At 28.3% G+C, this 21,161-nt stretch overlaps 1 protein-coding gene across 1 annotated transcript in view; it reads right to left on the bottom strand.

Annotated features, from left to right (window-relative positions):
• The window catches only part of LOC129960059 (uncharacterized), a 353,127-nt gene that overhangs the window by 299,974 nt on the left and 31,992 nt on the right, over positions 1 to 21,161 (bottom strand). The window lies entirely within an intron of this gene.

Below are 21,161 nucleotides of genomic sequence, written 5' to 3'. Positions count from 1 at the left end.
TTTGAGAAAAGACAACTAATAGGTCTGCCATCTAAAAAGTTTGCCAGAAAGAAATTGTCAGACCTCGTAAATAACATAAAGTCAATGAAGTAAGCCCCTTTCAGAAAAAAAAGACAATGTTTCCCTTCTTGATACTCTATGGTGACAGGTCAGAAATTCGAATTTTAATTTCTTGCGATGTCATGTTGGAACAATTAAAATGTTATCACCAGCCTAAATATATATAATTATTGGAATAGAAACTTACTAAATGGATATGATAACATTCAATATGGCAATACAAGCACAAAATATGAAATTAGTTCCAAAAAGTCATTTATTAAGTTTCTTTTCTTTGTAATAGAAAATGATTTTTGCTAATAAATTAATTTGTGAGATTTAAGTTTTATTTTGAAACCACTTGTCAGCTATTTTGGGATGCACATGCAAGTTTCAAGCCTCTGTAGAAAGACAAAGACAGCATCAGAGCTGACATTCTAATCTCAAAGCTTTCACGTGAAACCAGTGTAAAGCCATTTAAGCATATAATATTTTAACATGTGCCAAGTCCACGTACAGAAGCATGTCTTTAAAGAATACGAGTTTTGAATCCACCATTTTGGACCTGGGTAGTTTAGCTTCTGTCATATGTCTATGGTATCCTGTTTATATACGAAGAAGGGGCATCATGTTCAAATTTCGATTACATGGGATGAGATAGTGAGTTATTCTAAATTTGAATGAGGCCGCAAATATTGCCTATAATGAAATACATGTCTAGAAAGCTCTATTTCCAACATTTTTCCAAAGTGTGAAATTAAACATGAATTCTGTATTAAAAAACTTCGCCCATTAATCAATATTTTGCAAATGTCACTTTACTGATATATCAGTTCATTATATGAAAGGGGAATAATTAGTTATTAATTAAACAATCAATTAGTGCTTTAATTATTAAGCTATTACCTCTTATAAATATTAATGCTTGAACTGTGAAGTATTACAAATATTTTTCGTTGAGACAAAGGAAACAAATTCAGTGAGTATTAAATGCCAGATTGTTACAAGTGACCCATTAAGAAACGTAGGAGTGTGGAGTAAAATATATAGACAAGTGTATTTGGAAAATTTAGTCGAATATTATGTAGAATTTTTTAAAAATAATTCTTATGCTACATGGCTTCAGTGCAAATCATTAAATTTTAACAAAGTAATACAAATTCCAAACTTAATTTAGTTTTTGTTTTTTCCAATTTAAATCGAAAAATTTAAACTTCAAATGAAACATGAAATACAAAGAAATAAAAAAAATGATAACAAATGCATATTTTAAATCGAGAGGAGGAGTTTTCCAAACTTTTGGTCATGCAATAAAAGTTTTGTGCAAGGAAAAAGTTAAAATTATTTATGTTATACGCTTTTCTGTAGATCTTAATTTATTCTAGCAAATCCAGACTTACTAAACATCGTAAATCCATGCTCATCAAGTTAATTAATCTTATGATTAGTGCTTCAGACATTTAAATACTTTTTATACGTTGTGAAATTTGAAACCTTGTTGCATTACACTTCTATGGTAGGCTGATAGTTCCGCAACGCAGGGTCACAGGTTCGAGACCCTCTTCCATTATATACCCAATATGTCTTTTGAGCATGAAATCTTTTGGAATCTTCCTGTGGTTTGAAAATTTGGTAGGGAGCTACTAGCTCATTTGTCCTCCTCGCTCTTGCTGCACGATTCAAAGCAATGAACCAGTTTCAAAAGAGTTTCCGATTAGTTTCAAAATAACATTTTAAATCAAATCTTTGTTTAAGGAAAGTTTAAATTTATTAATTTAGAAATTAAGGAGTATAGTTTATATGCAGTTTAATTCGATTATATTAAAGTCCCGATCTTAGGAAATATTTTTGGGGATATGCTTGCAATTTTGAATTATAGTCGCATAAAAAGGACTTAAAAAAAGCTGAATACCCTCCAAACTTTCTGCCTCACTAGTTGGGGGATGTTATGCTCTTGACGTCAGTGGTTCGCATACATGGAGGAGCATTTGGTGATATGGGATTTCAAACCTAAAAGCCATTTGTTTCGAAGCCGAAATCTAATTACTAGGTCAACGAATATCTCGTCTTATAAAAAAAAAATAAGGAAACATAAATCCACACCATCAAATATATTTTAATTTGAAGACATACCTTAAATCTGATCATATAATTCAAATCTTAAATGAGTTCAATTTTTCTTATATAAATTTGGTTAAAAAGAGTTCTTAATTTTAAAAATATTATAAATTGTTAAAATAAATAGCATACTAAACTTTTTTCTCTGTGAAAAAGGGCATATTTTATGCTAATTACTTCCAAGAAAATGGCTAAAAGAAACAAATTATAATGACTTCTTAATGCCTTCAGAATACTTTAAGGCACAAAAATAAATTATGCAAGCTTTTTTGTATTGTCTGTTTGCCATTTAAAGAGAAAAAAATAAAATTAGCTTTTTATGATTACTCTTTTTATATTAAATTACGAAAGGAATAAACTTTTCCTTGTATCTTTCAAAATTTATTGTGAATGAAACATACGTAGAAAGGATAATAATTTAATTACACTAACAAATGTGAAAGGAAGAGAATTGAATTATGAAAACAAAACTAAAAAAGTTAGTTTCTCCCGAATAATAATGAAAACCTGCTTTCATTATTAAATTACCCTAATACAAAAACGAAACAAAAATAACACTCGATTCCTTTAGGCGCTGCTGATCCGGAGAAAATATTGTTTATTCTCAGGGAAAGTACAATAAACATAAATCCTGATTTATTCATCACCTGCACTATTAAAAAAAAATTGAAAGTTAATCTGAAATCAACTGAAAGAAGAAATACTTAAATCTATTGATAATAGAATTAAAAATGCCCTTTAAAGTATTTTTGAACTTTTTATTCCTTTGAGAGATTTATTTTGCTTTGGGTATAATCTACTTTTATTTTCTTTCAATAAATAATCTCATTTAGATTTAAACGAATGAAATCATTTATGCATTGTAATATTTTTGTTATTTGTTGAATATGTGTCTATGTGCTATAATTCATTAGACATATCATTTCAGAATATTATTTCCATTATTTAAAATATAAAATCAAAATGTCAGGAATTTTGATATTTTCAGCCCCTTGAGTATTAAAAAAATTAAAATTACACTAACTAGCAGAGGAAATATTCAAATCAGTCAATAACCTTATAGATAGATAATAGGATCAAAATACCATTTATAGTGATTTTGAAATTCTTCGCATTCTTTTGAGAAATTTGTTTCATTTTAGTGGGTGGTCAGATTCATTTCATTTTTCTTCTGATAGAAATATTTGCGGAATTTTGATATTAAAGATTTGGAATAATAAAATTTATCTGCGTGTTTTAGTGTATGAGTGGTTGCGTGTTGTTATTCATCCGACAAATAACTAAAGAAGTTGAGATCAGTTTCCTGTCTGTATTGTTTTAGAAAAATTCAAACTCCAGGAGCATTTATCTTCCTCACAATGAATGATTTTGAAAGGCTTTTCCTTTATCCATGAAGAGATATTACTTTGCTATGAGTAAAAATAAAAACGTAAACTGAAGTCTACCTCTTTACAAAAAATGATGAACGAAGATGCAAAGAGTTTGGGAAGGGGTATTTTGAATCATATTTTATCTTTGAGTTCTTATAATTCTTTAGAAGCAATGTGTACTTCAAAAGCATAGGTTTTTGCTTAAAAATTAGAACTGGGAATCTGAAGTATTTTGTTTTAATGGTTCTTCTTAATATATACCTCTGAATTGATGCTTCTTCAATTAAATTGATGGATATTTATTTTGCATTTAAGACTTCAAATAAATATAGTTTATAAACTTTATTCATTAAGACTTCAAATAAATAAAGTTTAATAATGGTAACTGAATAAAGTTTATAAAGTTTTATATTATTTTTTTAATTATAGGTCAAGGAAGATTTGTGGTCTCAAAGGACGATAACAAACCATCACTATGAAATTAATTACTAATTCGAAGTTCTTCAACCAAGAACTGAATAAAAAATATCTCTACTTCTAATATTATATCTAATAAAGTTTTTTTAATTCAATTTTATAGAAACAAGGGCAATGCAAACCTATAGATTGTAATAAACACTGTACATCATTTATAATACTTATGTAGTATTGTAAATGATTTACATTACACCACAACCCAATATTCTATTCCCCGTAACATGGACGAATAGCGAGTTATGAAGCACGGCCTGATACTTAACTAATTTTAAACTGTTTATAAAGGGAAAGTGTTTACAGAAAAATCACATTACGTTCAGGAGAAGGAAACTCACATGCTCGCCTCACACATATACAAAATGAGTGTAATACCAAATGTAAATAACGTTTTTTTTTTTTCTTTCTTTCTTCTCCAGATAACAGAGTTTCATTCAACGATAGTATGACACATCATTAGGGAAAAAGTTATTTGCTGGGTTTTATTTTGTAATAAAACTTATCATTGGTATAAACTTTGCAATTAAAACCTGAACTAATGAATTCTAATGAAGCAGGGAACATTTGGAACATTTTCTAACAATAGAAAGAAACCTTCAAAGTGCTGGCCCCTATTTGCCTCTCCTCAGACTCATGGCTTTGAGATCGGAGGACCATTGATTTAAGTTCCGAAACTACAGTATGTGAAGGCCTTTGGCAAGTTGAATTCATTGGGTTGAAAAGCTGTCTCTCTGGTATGATACGTCAGTTTGAAAAGAGGTTTCCGTTGAAATGCAGTCATCATTATCAGCCCATGATGCAAAACTATGATTTCTGTCCCAATTAGTTCAGTGTTTTATAAGTCACCTTTTAAAGCTACACGATCGTTACTTACGGTCGCACTGCGTTGCAATTGACTCATATATGCATTTTTGACGGAATCATGCTTCGAACTTACCGAACATTTCGATTACAAAATCAGAACCTCATAAAGAGGCCAACGCCGGTGCATGTCCTTGCCGAAATAGTTATTGTATAGTTAAAACGTAAAATGTAAAGTCGAAGAATACCAGTTTTCACAGATTTAACAGAATCAGGTTACCTAACTATTTAATTTTAGTGACCTGATTCCATTCCAGTTTATTTCTGTAGATACAGAGAAACTGTTTTAATTGAATTAGAGATTCAAATTCTTGTTGTGAAAGATATTAATGTTACTAAATAAACATGGTATTCAGTAGCGAGTAATAAAATTCAGTTTATATTCCAACCCAAATCGTCATTTTTATAAAATTGAAACTAAAAAAATTTCTTCGAAGATCTAAAAAGTGCGATCTTAAGTTAAATTAGTAAAAAACGACTTACATTTGATCTTTAAAGTTTATTAAAAGTAGTTTAATAGGAATATAGATGAAAAATATTAGACCAATAATCAAGTCTAAACAACAAATGGCTTTTAAAACACGAAATATGCCATTCTTTCATTTCTTTGAACTGTTAAGCATTAAAACTTTCATATATGTGCAATAGCTCACTAACAATGTATTGGTATTTGAATTAAATCTTCAATACTATTTTTGCACAAATTAAAAACAAAACAAAACTGGCGGTTATTTCGTTTATCCAGGAAGGGAGGAAGGAATTTGATTTTTGGCTCTTTAGATAACATGACACACATAAACGGAAATTCATGATTTAATGACTGAAACTTATCGTTTTCATACACTTCCATTTTACTTAGGTGCTATTTAGTAATAAATTATAGTATTTTATTACCTTTCATTAATATTTTATTACCTTTCATAATTCTATAACTCAACTGTTTAATTTCTTTTGTTGCATTCATCCAGATTTTAAAATATCTTTTAATTAGCTATGAAACAAATTTGTCTTTTTTTTTCATAGGACTATCCAATATTTAAAAAGCATTTCTTTATCTTCGTGTGCTATGAAATTCAACATATAGTATGTTATTAAATTGTAAACATTTATCTATACATTTTGATGTCTTATTTTATACATGAGTAATGGAAACATTTTGTTGTAGAATTTAAAGGGCTTGCAAAACAAACAGTTTAAAACATATGAATACGACGTAAAGTAAACGCAAAAAATATTCATTTTAACACACATTTAAAGGATGGTATAAAAAGAAATTTAATCAAATTATCATAACGTTGTTAAAATCTTTTGAAGGTAAATATTACGCTTAGAATTTTTATTCGTGTATTTTTCAAACTGCGTAATAGAGTTTTTACACGTTTCTTTATTTAACTTCACTTGTTTTATATTTGTAAAGATAAACCTTTATAATCGATTTTTCATTCGCTTCTTAATGTTGGGTACTAACTAAGGTAATTCCGCAGTATTTTGAGTAATCAAAGAATATGATCAGATATAATTGTTTTCAAAATTTGTTCATTTGTAATCTTCGTTGAAAGCCAATGATCAAATCGACAAAAATATATATTGAATCTTAAATAAGGTATTAAATTCTACATGCTACAAACAAAAAAATTCGTAGAAAAAATTAGTTTTTTTTTTAAATATTTTTTTCCGAGCATACTTACTGCTTTTATGCAAATACAAGTACATATTCATATAATTCAGTTCATAAACAACAGAAAATCCACTGAAGATTTTTGCAAAAAATAAACAACTGTTTTTGAAATGGGATGAGCGCAACTTATTCTTTTTCTCCACCAACTTCTATTCTGTTCCATAAATGTCAGATTGAATCTTGATTATAAAATATGAATTGAAGTATATCCGTTGTATAGTTGATGTTAAAGTACAATTAGTACAGCTTTTCAAAGAAAACAGAAAAAAAAAATGTATCAATTCAAAAGTGCCGGGATAATTTTCATCATATATAATCTATAATAATTTTTAATATTCATATACTATACAACAACATACTGTGTAGCAATTCAGTTAATAAATTTTATTTTTCAGAGTGCTATAATATTTTAATGTTTTAATAATAGCAAATTTTAATTATATGAAAAGTAAAAATTAATTTCTCATATGAAAAATAAAACCAATAAAAAAACTAGTTTCAATTTTAAATAAAACTGAAAAATTATATTTTAATGCAAGAATATGTTTTATACTGAATAGGTGTTCTGGCCTTGAATTTCTCGCCAGCTAATACGCAACGTTTTGTCTTACTTCCATAATATAATGAAGAAATCAAATATATATTTTGAATCATTTTCCTTTGAACACTCAGATTCAAAATCAGGTACATATCTACAATTTGTCAAAGCCACATTTATAAATTCATCAATCTGTCTTTTTGCTTTTACTTCAACCATCCTATTCATAGAAAGACCAACAAATATAATACAACTCTTTTCTGACAGGGGAAGAGAGAAAAAAAACAGAGGGATTCAGCTAAATTTCTACATTGATTTTTTGACGATTAAAATACTTTGTCGTTGTTATACTGCATATATGAGAAAATAAAAAGAATTAAACTAGTTTACGACTTCATTAACAGCTTTTAAAAGTTAAGAGACAATTTACTTGCATCATCGTGTTGTTATTAAATTAAAATCATTATCATCTCTCGGGAACTCAAAATGAGCTTTCACAATGCATTAATATTTAGCACAAAAATCCTCTCCTCTTTAAATAATAAAAGGAGCCTTTTAAAATTTTAAGTGCTGATATATATTTAATCCCAAATGAAGGAGGACATTGCATTTTTCTGTTTTTGTCAATGTTATATGACGATAATTGAAGATAAATGACGAGATGATGCACAAACATAATGTCTATTCCCCGGTGATTACCAACGAATGATTATTTAGAATAAAGCCTTACTATCTAGGGAAAATTATTTTATTTATGGTCTTTAAAAAGGAGTTTCCGTATAGTTGAAACCAAAAAAAAGGGGGCTTAGGATAATAAGCTTTTCTAAGCAGCTTATTCTCGTGAAATACAAATTAGGTTCTCTAGCTTGGGAATCAATAAAAGTTTATATTCGAGAGGATATATAATGATTCTTTACTTTGTTAATATTTCCTGACAATCTATGTGAGTTTTTAAACAAAGAAAGGGCGTGTTTCAAATTCAGCCTACATAAAATTAAATCCATAATAAATTTCAGAGAATAAAGAAATTTATTTAATCTCTACAAAGGGAGCCGAACCGACTCTAATCGCGTCTTTTTTTTTAACTTTTAAATTTATTTACCTACTTAAATTGATGTTCTTTGCAAAAGTAAAATAAAATGTTATTCCACGAGAAGCTTCAACAGAAAAAGTTTGAAATAACGGGTTCCTATATGCTACGTTGTTATGATTCAGCTCCTTCTAATTTTTTTCTTTTAAAGTGACAACATATAAAATCCAATTAAATTATTTCGGAAATCTTAGAGTAATTAAAAATTTCTAATTTTTTAAAACATGAATTATTTTTAAAATGAACAGGTTTTTTTTAAGATTGTTATTGAGCATGCGCTTCGAAATATTGTTTATTTTATATTTGCCTTTCACAGGAATTTCATTTCCCTGATAACGCATTCGTGAGTTTTTACAGCCAACATTTCGCAAATTTGTCTCGTCACTTAATGTTGATTTATATTTTATATTTCTACGAAACTTTTTATCTTTTATTTAATTTGATTTGTTCCCTATTTGAATCATTGGAATTCGAAAAAGATTTTCAACTTTCTTTTTCTCATATTAGAATTTTAAAATTTTGTACAGTTGTGTATTTTCAATAAGTTTAGAAAATAATAAAATATTGTTTTAACTATTAATTAAACCACTAGCTTAATAAATTTGAATTCCATAAGACTGACGCCATTAGATGGTGAATTTGGAAAAGAAAATGATTTCAAGAGTTCATCATTTGTATAATAATTCATTATAGGTTAGAAGCTAAATAATAAATATTTAAAATATTTTTTTTTCATTCCAGACCACTAATTTGTTTTCAAACCACTGTAAAAGTATAAACATCTTTTTGTTAAAACTTGTACACGATGTTGTATAAATCTAGACTTTATTTTCAAAGCAGCCTCTTGGTATTTTTTCCTTGTACTGTAAAGTTTAGCAAAGGTGAAATTTCAAAAAGAATATTTTAATTCATACATAAAATATTATATAATATAATTTATAATATATGCGTAATATTCGGTTTATTTCATAATTTATTATAATATCTATCACAAAAACTCTCTTGTACTTGCATTTTTCTACTGTTTGTGTTAAAAAGGGCTAAATCATGAATAAAATAGGAATCTATTTAATTTGTTTACTTTGGCGTAAACAGGAGAAAAAAAGATATGATGTAATATAACTAAGGATACAAACTATAATGTTGTGTAAATTGATACAAAAATACAAAAGTGTAAAAAATTTATATGTAATATGGATGATAGATAGTAATATTTTCATAATAATTTTCTTTTTGTTTATAAATGATTAAAATGAATCTAAAAATTGAATAATGTATTTGAATAGTTTGCTTTTAAGAATGCTAGAAAAATATGTTGAGTGTTGAAAAATATATTTTTTGAAGTCCTTTTCTTACACTATCTTTTATATTTATTTTATGAATTCTTACATATAAAATGTTATTGTTCAATCATACTCTTTAGTTAAAAATTTAGTTTTTATCAGAAATTTTTATTTAAGTGTAACAGTTATTTTAAACTAAAACTGTTTTAATTTCATTCTGAATTGATGAAAAGAAATTACTTCTATTTAGCTTTGTTTGGATCCCTCATCTTTTATCTACAATTCAAAGAAACACAGAAATTTCCTCGGAGTTTGCATAGGCTTTTTAACACCAACTAATAAAAATGAGAAACAAAATTACCTTCCTTTCGCTTTCTTTGAAGAAGAAACAGGTGATAAAAAAAATCAAAGCAAAATGAATGCGTAAACACATCCATTTTAAACGAGAACCCCATCACAAAGATACTGAATCATTTCTTGGAATTAGCAACCAAGCAGATAGTATTAAATTATGGAATTATTAAATTATGGATAGTATTAAATTATGGAATTATTAAATTATGGATAGTATTAAATTATGGAATTATGGATAGTATGGAATTAGCAGATAGTATTTTATGAGATCTTATTTTATTCAAGAATAGGAAGAATAATTTTGGAGACAGTTTGTTTTGAAGTATGCAGTCCATTCCAGAGGAATTTTGTAATAACAAATAAAAATGCATTGAATATAAAAATCCGTCAAGAATTAGATAAATTAGTTGCCAAAATAAATAAAAATAGAACAAAGTGAGTCAGACGCAGAATGTGTGGAAGAAAGGAATCTAATTTAGGAAAAAGCTTTCTTCTTAGTTTGCATCAAGCATTCCAGCAGTCTTGTTTCTTCTCATAAAAGCAATCGTTAAAAGTGATTATTAATTTTGTAATAATAATTGTTTATTAAATTTAATATTTAAAAATTAATCTATTAATCTAAAAATTAATCTATCTAATATTATAAAAATTAATCTATGTAATCAATCTTATATCTAAAAAACTAATCTAATCTAATCTTAAATTAATCTATCAAATAATCTCATCTATTATCTAAAAATTAATCTATCTAATATCTTAAAAACTAATCTTATCTAATCTTAAATTAATCTATCAAATAATTTCATCTATTATCTAAAAATTAATATATCTAATCTTAAATTAATCTATCAAATAATTTCATCTATTATCTAAAAATTAATCTATCTAATCTATCAATTAATTAATTAATCGATTAATCTTTAATATTTAAAAATTAATCTATCTAATCTAAATTAATCTATCTAGGCTTTTTCTGTATGATAGTAGTGTTCGAATGCACTAATTAGAAATATTTTAAGAGATAACTATCAAACACTAAAATTGTAGTTATATTATTAAACTACTCAATTCATTTCAGATTGAATTTTAGGCAAGAATGGCATTGGTGGCAGAAACTATCAATTTTAAGTCACGTAATTTTAAAGGTTTATTTCTAGATACTGAGATTGTAGTTATAATATTAATCCCATCTGTTTATGTTATAGTTACATTAATAAAATTTCCTATTTAGGTAATGGTAGCTGTTGAACCCACAATTCTTTTAAAAGATTAAATCTCAAACACAATATTGCAGTTACAATAATAATTTTCTCTATTCATTTAATTACGAAATTAATGACAAAAATTGCAGAATCAGTAATTTTAAGCCTTATATTTTTAAAGTATCATGCTCAGTTATTATCAGATAATTATGCTGATAAAGCATGCTATTCATGTTATAGGGACTCAAGTACCTGAATCAGCAATTTAATGTTAGTGTTCGCATATTTTTTTTTAAAGTTTTATTAATCAAATAATAAGATTATAATCATATCGATTATTCATCAAGATTTATGACCGAAGGGAATATAAGATAAATTTCTCTAGATACATATCAACAATAATAATTTTTTAAGTTACAAATGCAATTTTTTTATTACGATATCCCAAAAGTGCTTATTATTTGTTTACGAGTTATATGTTATCAGCGCTGATTTACAGGTTTATGTTAATTACAAATAATTACATTCTGAATATTAGTGCTTCAACTTTTTAAAAAGACAAATGAAAAGACTTATTTCCCAGTTTTCGAATAATCGAACAAAAATCGCAGAAAAGAAATCGAAAGGATGTTCTACTTTAAAAACTTACGAAATTAACTTTTTTTTGTATAATTGTTCATCTAAACTTATATCGCACCCCTTTTAGACAATTACAAATCGAAATTCTAGACAAAGCATTGAGTGAACTGCCATTTATTATGCTACGAGCATCTAGTTATTTTGTTTCCATCAGATTAGAATGCTGACCTACGTGTGTTATTAAGTAGTCTGCGTAATTCTTTTACGTCCATTATTAATCTGTCCTTTTACATCGAGAGTGGGAAATTTTCTTGGCATCTAGCCTAATAACATGTTTGTGAACCATCACCGAACAGCACTAGACAATAAAAATAGTGTTCACAACATTAACTTGCACTGGATTCATTTCGCTTTTGGTTTACATAATTTTTATTTCGTATTGGTTTTATTTGCTTTATTGAGATACTAATTACGCGTTCGTTTGAAATCTGTGAGCTTCAAGAAGTGATTAGACAGTAGATGCATCTTTCTCTTCTTAACAGTTTATGGCATTGGGAATATCCTAATTTTATTATAATTTATTAAAATTTTTATATTTTAAAGGATTATTATGATTATCATTTATGAGAAAGGTTGTTAATAAATATTGCTGTTTTGAAAAATATATTTATTAACAATTTTTCAATTCTGCATATTTAAACTTATCTTAACCGAATGGCATAAGTTGTAAAAAACAGATTAAAAGTTCCATTTTCACACTACGCTTTCATTCGGCGTTGTTTGAAATCATTTTTGAACGGTGCGATTTAACATTAGGTTTACCATGAGTTGGCATATACCTATTTATACCAAAGAGGTCAAAATGACCCCTTTCGGCAGTTAATTAGATAAAAATATAAATTGACCTGTCTATTATGAAATTAAAGTAGAAAAAACTTTTATATTTCCAATATATTAGTTGAGGTGTGGTGTGTTGAAAAGGCAGTTCCTCTGTGTTTATTTACAAAAAAAAGTCTTTATTTTCTAATCTAGGTCTTCAAGACCATCTATTCTTCTTACCATCATCTTCTACCAAGACACTGACTTATACATATTCTTACTAACAACTATAATAGCTTTTATCTGACTGCTTTTGGCTTCGGCTCCGTCTTCTTGCTTCTTATATACACACATTTTATTAATACATACTTATTTCTATATTTATACCTATATCTATATGCATCCCTATCAAGACGTTACGTATTTAAATATAAATGAATGTATTCTCAATAATAAGATTTACGATTGTATGTCTTATAAATGTAAGTAAACATTAATTAAAATATTCTCATAAAGTACGGTAATAATTTTCTGGAAGAAAATTAACGAAAAGTTTTCTCAGGGGGGGGGGGTCAAAATGACTCCTTGGTAAACCTAGTGTTAATTACTTGCTGTATTCGTGTTACTAATTATTAGAGTATTTTTACATAGTGAAGAGATTCGAGTATAAATTGTCGATATCTTCCCCTTCATTGACTGGGATAAAATTTACGATAGTTCCAGAATATCTGTCACCAGAAGGCATATTAATTATGATTAATCTTCTTTGTATTTTGCAACAATCCTGTTCACACGCACATGGGCAGAAAAAAGTACAGTCTACATGCTGACTGATTTAGATCAAAATTAGAAAAGGAGGTAAAAAAAATCATAAAAATCTAGTATTTGAATTTATTCACTTCGCTTGTTTCGTTTTTCTTCCATTTTATTCAAGTTCACATGAACAAACGAATGAGCATATAGCCAACACGTTGAAGAATTGGATTGACAATTTGATTTTAATCCACAATTCCAGAAATAAAATGACATGCCAAATTTCATCCATTTATTTCACGAAGATTTTGAATAAAGCAAACACAAACTTTTCGAACCATTTCGAACAAAATTTGGTGCAAAGGCCACATACCAAGTTTCATTCATCTAGGTATCGATATTTTTGAGTTATCATGTTCACATATAGAGATATAATTACAAGAATTATTTTAAGGAATCAGAGACGTTTAAAACGTGAAGATTTACCAAAGACGTGAGGTCGTATTTTTTATGTTTATAATACTTTCTCTTTCCATACTTTGTATACCATATATTAAAAAGTTAATAAACTACTTCTGTGAAAAACCTCAATAACGTCCTTAAGGAAGGGTATTAATTTAAACTGTAAACTATTATTTTTTCATGATATTTAGAAATTATTATCAAATGTAAACTATATTTATTACATCAAATATATACAGGGTGTCTCAAAAACCTTGACCATGGCTTTTATTCCTTAAATATTGATCATAGACATTTACTGTAAATTACAAAGTTGCGTAAAAAAAGCTGTAAAATTTTTCAGGGGATTAAACTTCAAAAAATACAAAATTTAAATTTTTATACGGACCTCGTACAAAAAAAATTCCCAGTGAATAAAATGTGGCCCATCCTCTAATAAGGACATGTACAAAATTTCAGCAATTTATCATAAAAAAGTCTGAAAGATATGAAACTATATAAATGCTGACTTAAACCACTTTCCGATGCCTGGATACGAGTTCGCAAAGTGGAAAATTCATGTCGGGTGTTCGTATTTTAGGGGGCGTACACAAATTAACAAAGAAAGTAATGATTGAATGAATAAGTAATAATTTTGCTATTTATTGGTTCAAAAGTATTACAAATTTGTAGAAATAATAACTTAAAGGAAAGATTACATAACTTAAAGGAAATATTAAATAAGGAAAAATTACATAAATTTTTTTCATTGACTGTGCTGTTTTTAAGTTATATTATGTAATTCATGGTATAAAATTTTAAAGTATTTTTCAGGAAGCATAGATTTTAAAATTTGTATTTAAAACTAATGATATGAAGCATATTTAATTTTCTTATGGGGCATTCCTGCGTCGCGTCATTTGCACAAAAGCTGATTTTAATTTGGGATTGATCCTTCACCAACTTTGTTTTAACATATTTGAGAGTTTTCATGATAAAATTCTGACATTTTGTACATGGCCGTATTAGAGAATGGGGCACGCACATTTTACTCACTGGGAATTTTTTTGTAAGGGGTTCGAATAAAAATTTCAATTTTGTATTTTTTGTAGTTTAATCCGCTATCGATAATCGATTTCATAACATTTTCCATATTTTTTTACGCAACTTTGTAATTTACAGTATATGTCTGATCAATATTTAAGGAATAAAAGCCACGGTCAAAGTTTTTGAGACACCCTGTATATTAAAATCACCAGTCGAGATATTGCAGACAATAATCAAACCCTATCAATATATTTCTTTTCTTTTATTTTTTTTACGAATGACACTTGTTTAGTGGATGCACGATGAAAATATGACATCAGATGCAATCAACGAATTTTCAAAAATACTAAAAGTTTATTAAGTACACTCGAAACTGTCTATAAGTGCTAGCTTGAAGCTCAACTAATCCTTAAAAATGTATATGAAAATACTTTGAAAAATTGCAGACATAAGAAGAAAATAAACTGCCTGCATCATTTTTCTTAATCAATATCACGATAATAAAACGTCTTTCAGGATTAGAAAAGACATTTTTATGCTGTCAAGGTATCTAAAAGAAGCAGAGCCCGATTTTCTAAAAAAACAAAAAATAAAAAGACATAAAACGGTTGCTAGAAGCATTTCCCACCGCTGAACTGCTGTTGCATGTGGAATTTGAATATTAAGAATTACTTAAATGGAAAAGCTATATCAATAAAAAGATGATTGTTGTGAAGCAATCATTTAAATTTTTAGCGAGCATCATTTTCCAGAAGGAAGCTATTAATATCCCATGGAAAGGAGGTAAAGATATTTCGAAAAGCATTTCATGATCTAATAAATTTATTTCCTGTGACACTTGCGTGTGATTTATAGCCGAAGATGGTACAAATAATTTAGTTTAAAAATATTTTAAGGCAATAAATTCGGTAGTTTAAATAAGATACAAGAATGTGGTCATTAGGTCGGTAAACGAAAATATGGCCGTTAGAGAAAACTAATCGAATAAGGTAAATTAAGCGCAGCTAATTGAAAACTGCGGTTCTAAAATGCACGTGGGTTGTTTAAAACGGGTCCACAGAGTGATTATCAGAGGATTAGATTGCGTTATGTGCACATTCAGCTTCATTAACAGGGGATTAAGGTACACAGCGAAACTTTCAGCATTACTGTGCAGTGACAAGGTTCTGTATAATTTCATAAATATTTAGTGTTTTTCATCTGTCAAGATGGTGTAAAATAGTTCATTTATGCAGTCAATTTTAAATTTTTATATTATTTTATATTTATTCTTAAATAATTGTTACATATTTAGTTTTTTTTTCTTTATTTATCTCAATTAGTCTTATATCACACTTAATTTAGGTTTTCAGATTAATTTTCATATGTTTGAATTTTAAGCATATCTACCTAATAATATGAGTATCTAAGCAAATTATGTTTAAAATTATATTTGATTAATTTTTCTTGAAAATTATGGCGTTATTAATTTGTTTTCTGATCTTTATTTCATTAAATATTTTTTTTTGTAGGTCAAGGGAAATCTCCCCAGTACACTCTTTATATTGCTTATTCTTTGTCTTAATATTTGTCATTACTAATGAGCTAAAAGAGTTTAAGTTCGCAATTTTTAATCTATATGAACTTCAATAATAAACGGTTATTCAAACATTTACTCCATTTAATATACAACGCGGTTCAAGTATCCGTAATAATTTTAAAAATGAGTACTTCCCAAGCAAATAGCAGTAAAAATTGCCTTTTGCAAAAAAGAATGGGAATGAAACTGAATTTTAATTTTGGCACGAGACCAGAATTTATAGTGTATTTAATATGTATCTAACATGTGCAGAACATTAAATGGTTAAGCAAGATAGATGCATTATGCTAGAGGAGATATTACTCGAATAAGCGGCTTATGCTCAATGTATACTGCACATTTCATTAATTCTAATTTCTGATGATTAAACAGAATATCTTCACTGATAATAAAGATCAATGTGCGTCTGCGTGCTTTAGTGGGTGAACATTAGCACTCTACAGGACAGATCGTTTGACATAAAGCTACGAAACCTGGCACATACATACATTAGAGGGTGGGAATATGTATTTCGGAGCTATTTTCTGAAATTTTGGCGTTATAATTAAATTTTTACACGTTAGTGTTTTAAATAACACAATTTTTAGCAAGTACATTTATTCAACTTTTAGGCATTTGGATTGAACCATCTCTGTTTCATGATAGGGGCCACAGTGGCCTGGTGATAAGGTCTCGGCATCGGAACCGGAGGGTTTCAGGATCGAAACCCGATTCCCCAGAAGAACCGTCGTGTAAGCGGGTTCGGTGTACGTTAAATTCGTCGGGGCCAAACGCCCTCCCCCTGGTATGATGTGAAAGTCTCCTGAAGGGGGTGCCATGTCACGTGTCGTCCTCTTCATCTGACCGTGGTTCAAAATTACGAGGTCCGCCCCAAAAGAGCCCTATTGTTGCTTTAAAATGGGAAGTTAATATAACTAAACTAAATTGAAATTTTGTTTCAAATTTTAATCAAAAATCAAGCGAAAGTTAGCGTTTTCCCGCGATAACTTCCAAAATTATTATAGTATAAAAATATTTTTAAAAATGTTAAAATTTTAAAAAATTTAAAAAATTAAGCATATCTTGAATACACAGGTAAACATTTTAGTTCCAATTTGAAGCAACATGGACTATTTTGGGATGGATTTCGTTGTTCTGAACGGGTCAGATGACGAGGGCGACACCTCAGTTAACACCTTTCCGAAATTCCGTGTCACACTAGCGGAATATTTCTCCCTGACGAATTTATTCCCCAGATCCGCTTACAAGACGTTCTACAGTGAAAGCGGATTTCGAAGACGATGATTTGTCACTAAGCCTCTTCAGCACAGCAGCATCACGCAACACTTTTCCGTAATAAGTTCAAGAAAATTTCAGCAGTCACAGCGTTATTAAAAAAACAAAAGTAAATCCTGGCAACTCACTCACACATATAAAACCTGAAGAAATTAATAATCTCATAACTGTCCAAAAAAAAAGATTATTATGGCTTAGAGCTCTAATTTTAACAATTAATAAAGCTATTTAGCTTATGAAAAAGTGACGTATTCAATTTACAGAATTCAATAATGAAAAAAAGCACTGTATTAATTCTATTATTTGAAATATTAAACTTCTGATAATTGGAATAATTCCAAATTTTTATTAATAGACTTGGGTTATGAAGCTTTAAGATATGTTATTAATTTTCATTTAATTGTTATTTTTAGAGTATAAGCTATTTTCTAGGACAGTTTGTTTATATCTATAGAATGACATTTCGTTTGTCTTATGGCAAAAATTTTATTTTCATCTTTTGGTTTTAATAATTAGCTTTTCTTTTTTATTTTATTTAAAGAGGGTCTAATTAAGGAAGTCCATATGAGAATGGACAAATTTCTAACTACAGAATTTTTTCAAGAAATTTAATCATTTAATTAATTTGTAAATAATATACCTTAAATAAGAATTAAAAAAATTCTTAATTCATTAATTTTTAACTTGTGTTTTTATTTTAAATAAGGAAAATGTTTGCAAATTTAAACTGCAAAATTTCAGTGAATCAGAGATTCAAATAAAAATTCAGAATCGAATTTTTCCTCTAAAGGGAACTTTGACTAACAATAATTATTAAAAATGCTTTATATATATTTCATGAAAAGCTAAGCTGTAGTCTTTTCTAGTCTTGTAAATTAAATTTTGTAATTCCAGTGATTTAAACGAATTTTCACGATAGATTAAATACGCTTACACCTATTTCTATGATTGAGCAAACATCTAAGCCAAACGCAGTCAACTTTCTGAACATAGAATGGATTACATTTAAATGCTTTTGGCTTAATTTTCATTGCAAGAAAATATAAAAGGTAAAATGAATAAGACGCCAATTGGATGCTTGTGAATGAAATTATTAACAGAAGTCGAATGAATTCTTTTAATGTTAAGCTTTCCTTTTAAATAATACAATCACAGGAAATAAACGGCTAAAGTCAGAAATGTTGCTCGGTTGCTCTGAATATTGATACTTGTGAATGAAAAGCAAGGGGAAATCCAGTACATCCTTTATCAAGGAAATTTGGCATTTTTAGTAAAACAAGAGCATGAAATTAAGGATTAAGATTCAATATATGCTTTTATAACATCAAGCTGTCTTTAAAAAAACAAAAAGTATTATAAAATCTTTAAGCGAAAGCACGAGAGTATCGTTTATATAAAATAACGATAACTTTAAACTACGATAGAAGTTAATATCAAGGACGACGACGCATAAAAGTACTTTATAAATTTTACAGTTCTTGGTTTGGAAGCTTTAACTGAAAAACATTCTTTGCTCCCATAACATTTACATAAAACCCATTTATTTCATTTAAATATGCCAAATAAATTCCTACAATTATATTTAGCATTCAAGGAAATTAAGCATGAGAGATATCTTCAATTAAAATGAAGGCCTTTAATGGCAGGACTTTTTTAAAAATCTAATTTAGGGGGAAGTGCATACATTTCAAGCCTTATGAAACTGAAAATTTCAGATTTTCTATGTAGAGTCAAGATACATTTCTAAAATAATTATTTCACTCACATTTAATTTGAATATGTATCAAGCTCTATCAAGAAAAATGACGCAAATATTTAATCCTAAGAAATGTCCTTATAAGAAAAAGCTAATTTAATAGCCTGAAGTCAGTCTTTTTTTTTGATGTTGAGAATTTAATGAACTCCGGAGTTCCTATTTTAATATATTACGTTGATTAAAAAAAAAATGAGCATTTGAGCTTCAGGGGTTTTAATATAATAATTTAATACATGTCCAGACATGCATAAATAAAGAGAACATGATGCTTTAAATGAATTAGTGACTAGTCTGGAAAAATATAATTAATATGACATTTTGATTAAATGAATTTTATTTCAGCATACTTACGGCTCATTTCCTTCCGTTTTGGGAAAAGCGCTTGTAAGTTTCCTTGCCTTGTCACTTTCCTGTCATGCAGACCAACAAGTTTTACAGGTAATAAACAACTTATGAAGGAAATGTCCTGTTGGTCTTTTAGCTATTTTGATTAGAGTTTATCCTTAGTATCTCAAAAAATAATCACAAACGATGGACGAACTCACTTTGTATCAAAACACATTGCACTAAAAATCGTCGTGTTTCTTGTCTTTATTGATCTAAAAGGATATGTTTATTCATTTTCGAATGCACTCCAGATATAAATATTAATCTTATTCTTCCATAAGTGAACTTTGTCATTGTGCCCGCAGTGTGAATGTTTTGAAGCCTCCATTCTTCAGTGGAAGCTAACATAAATGAGGTTTTGGGGTTTTAAGGCTGCTGGCGACCACAGGGACAGGTGAAAGCAATCAAGCGAATAATAGAATATTAAAAGAAGAGTAAACACTTGCATGCTAAATATATGAAGATTCAATGGTAATTTATGCCTCTCAATTTTTCTTTTTCAAATATAATTTTTTCGTATAATAATAGCTTGCCAAATAATTTAATGGAAAATACTCTTGATTTCATTTTGATTCAGATTCACTAGGGCGAAAAATAATTTGCTAGTGAAGTTGTTTTACTCTAGGGTGTTTCAGAAATCCAAAGAAACTTTTCAAAAATCATTAATTTTCAAACGATAAAACGTAGATAAAAAGACTGTGTTTGAATAGAAAGGATGAAATTAAAATCAAATTGTTTTGTCTTTAAACTGGAGTTTATTGACGGAGTAATTCGTGAAATAAATTTGACAGATAGTTAAGGAATTGGTGAAATGACGTATTACAAAGAATACAACCCAGAGAGGGGTGATTGAATAAGAATGTTCATTGAATAGCCTTTCATTTATAAACAAAGCTTTGTTCCGATCTTCAGAACATGTGTCAGAAAAAACGCTTTTCACTCAGCTTTAAGCTACATTTTTAATTATATGACAGAACATGTGCAACAAAAATGCTACTTAATATTAGAAAAATGTGTAGCCTCCCGTCTGATAGATGGAGGGATTGTTAGTTTTAATGGCACAAGAGCCCGAAAGGGTTATACCCCCTAAGTCTGATTACTGATTTCTTGAATGCAAAAGGAAACATTGTAAATTGGTGAGCCATTATGCCCTCCAATTTTTTTTATCGTATGTAATGGATGGTTATACAAAGTGCAGAACCGATTGATGCTTTAAATAATAAACTATACAAGTAGTTAATTCTGCTTTTATGACAGAAAATCCGATTAATTCTATCCTTGCATTGTAATAGATTTCTTTTAATCTTCATTCATTCGTTAATACTATATTTTTAAAGTAGTTTTAGATTATGAATCCCTATACTTTCATCATAGAGCAAATTGTAATAAAATCATGAAACCTCTTAAGAACTAGAATTCCCTAAGTATTAGCGAAACTAGAGATCCCTAAGGATTCAGAATTTGAAAGAAAAATATTCTGTTGGAAGAAATATAATTACTGCAAATGTTAAACGATGC

The sequence above is a fragment of the Argiope bruennichi genome, chromosome X2 (assembly GCF_947563725.1).
Source record: "Argiope bruennichi chromosome X2, qqArgBrue1.1, whole genome shotgun sequence".
Classification (NCBI taxonomy): domain Eukaryota; kingdom Metazoa; phylum Arthropoda; class Arachnida; order Araneae; family Araneidae; genus Argiope; species Argiope bruennichi.
Note: the sequence above shows the minus strand (reverse complement) of the source record. Positions and strands in the feature narration are given on the sequence as shown.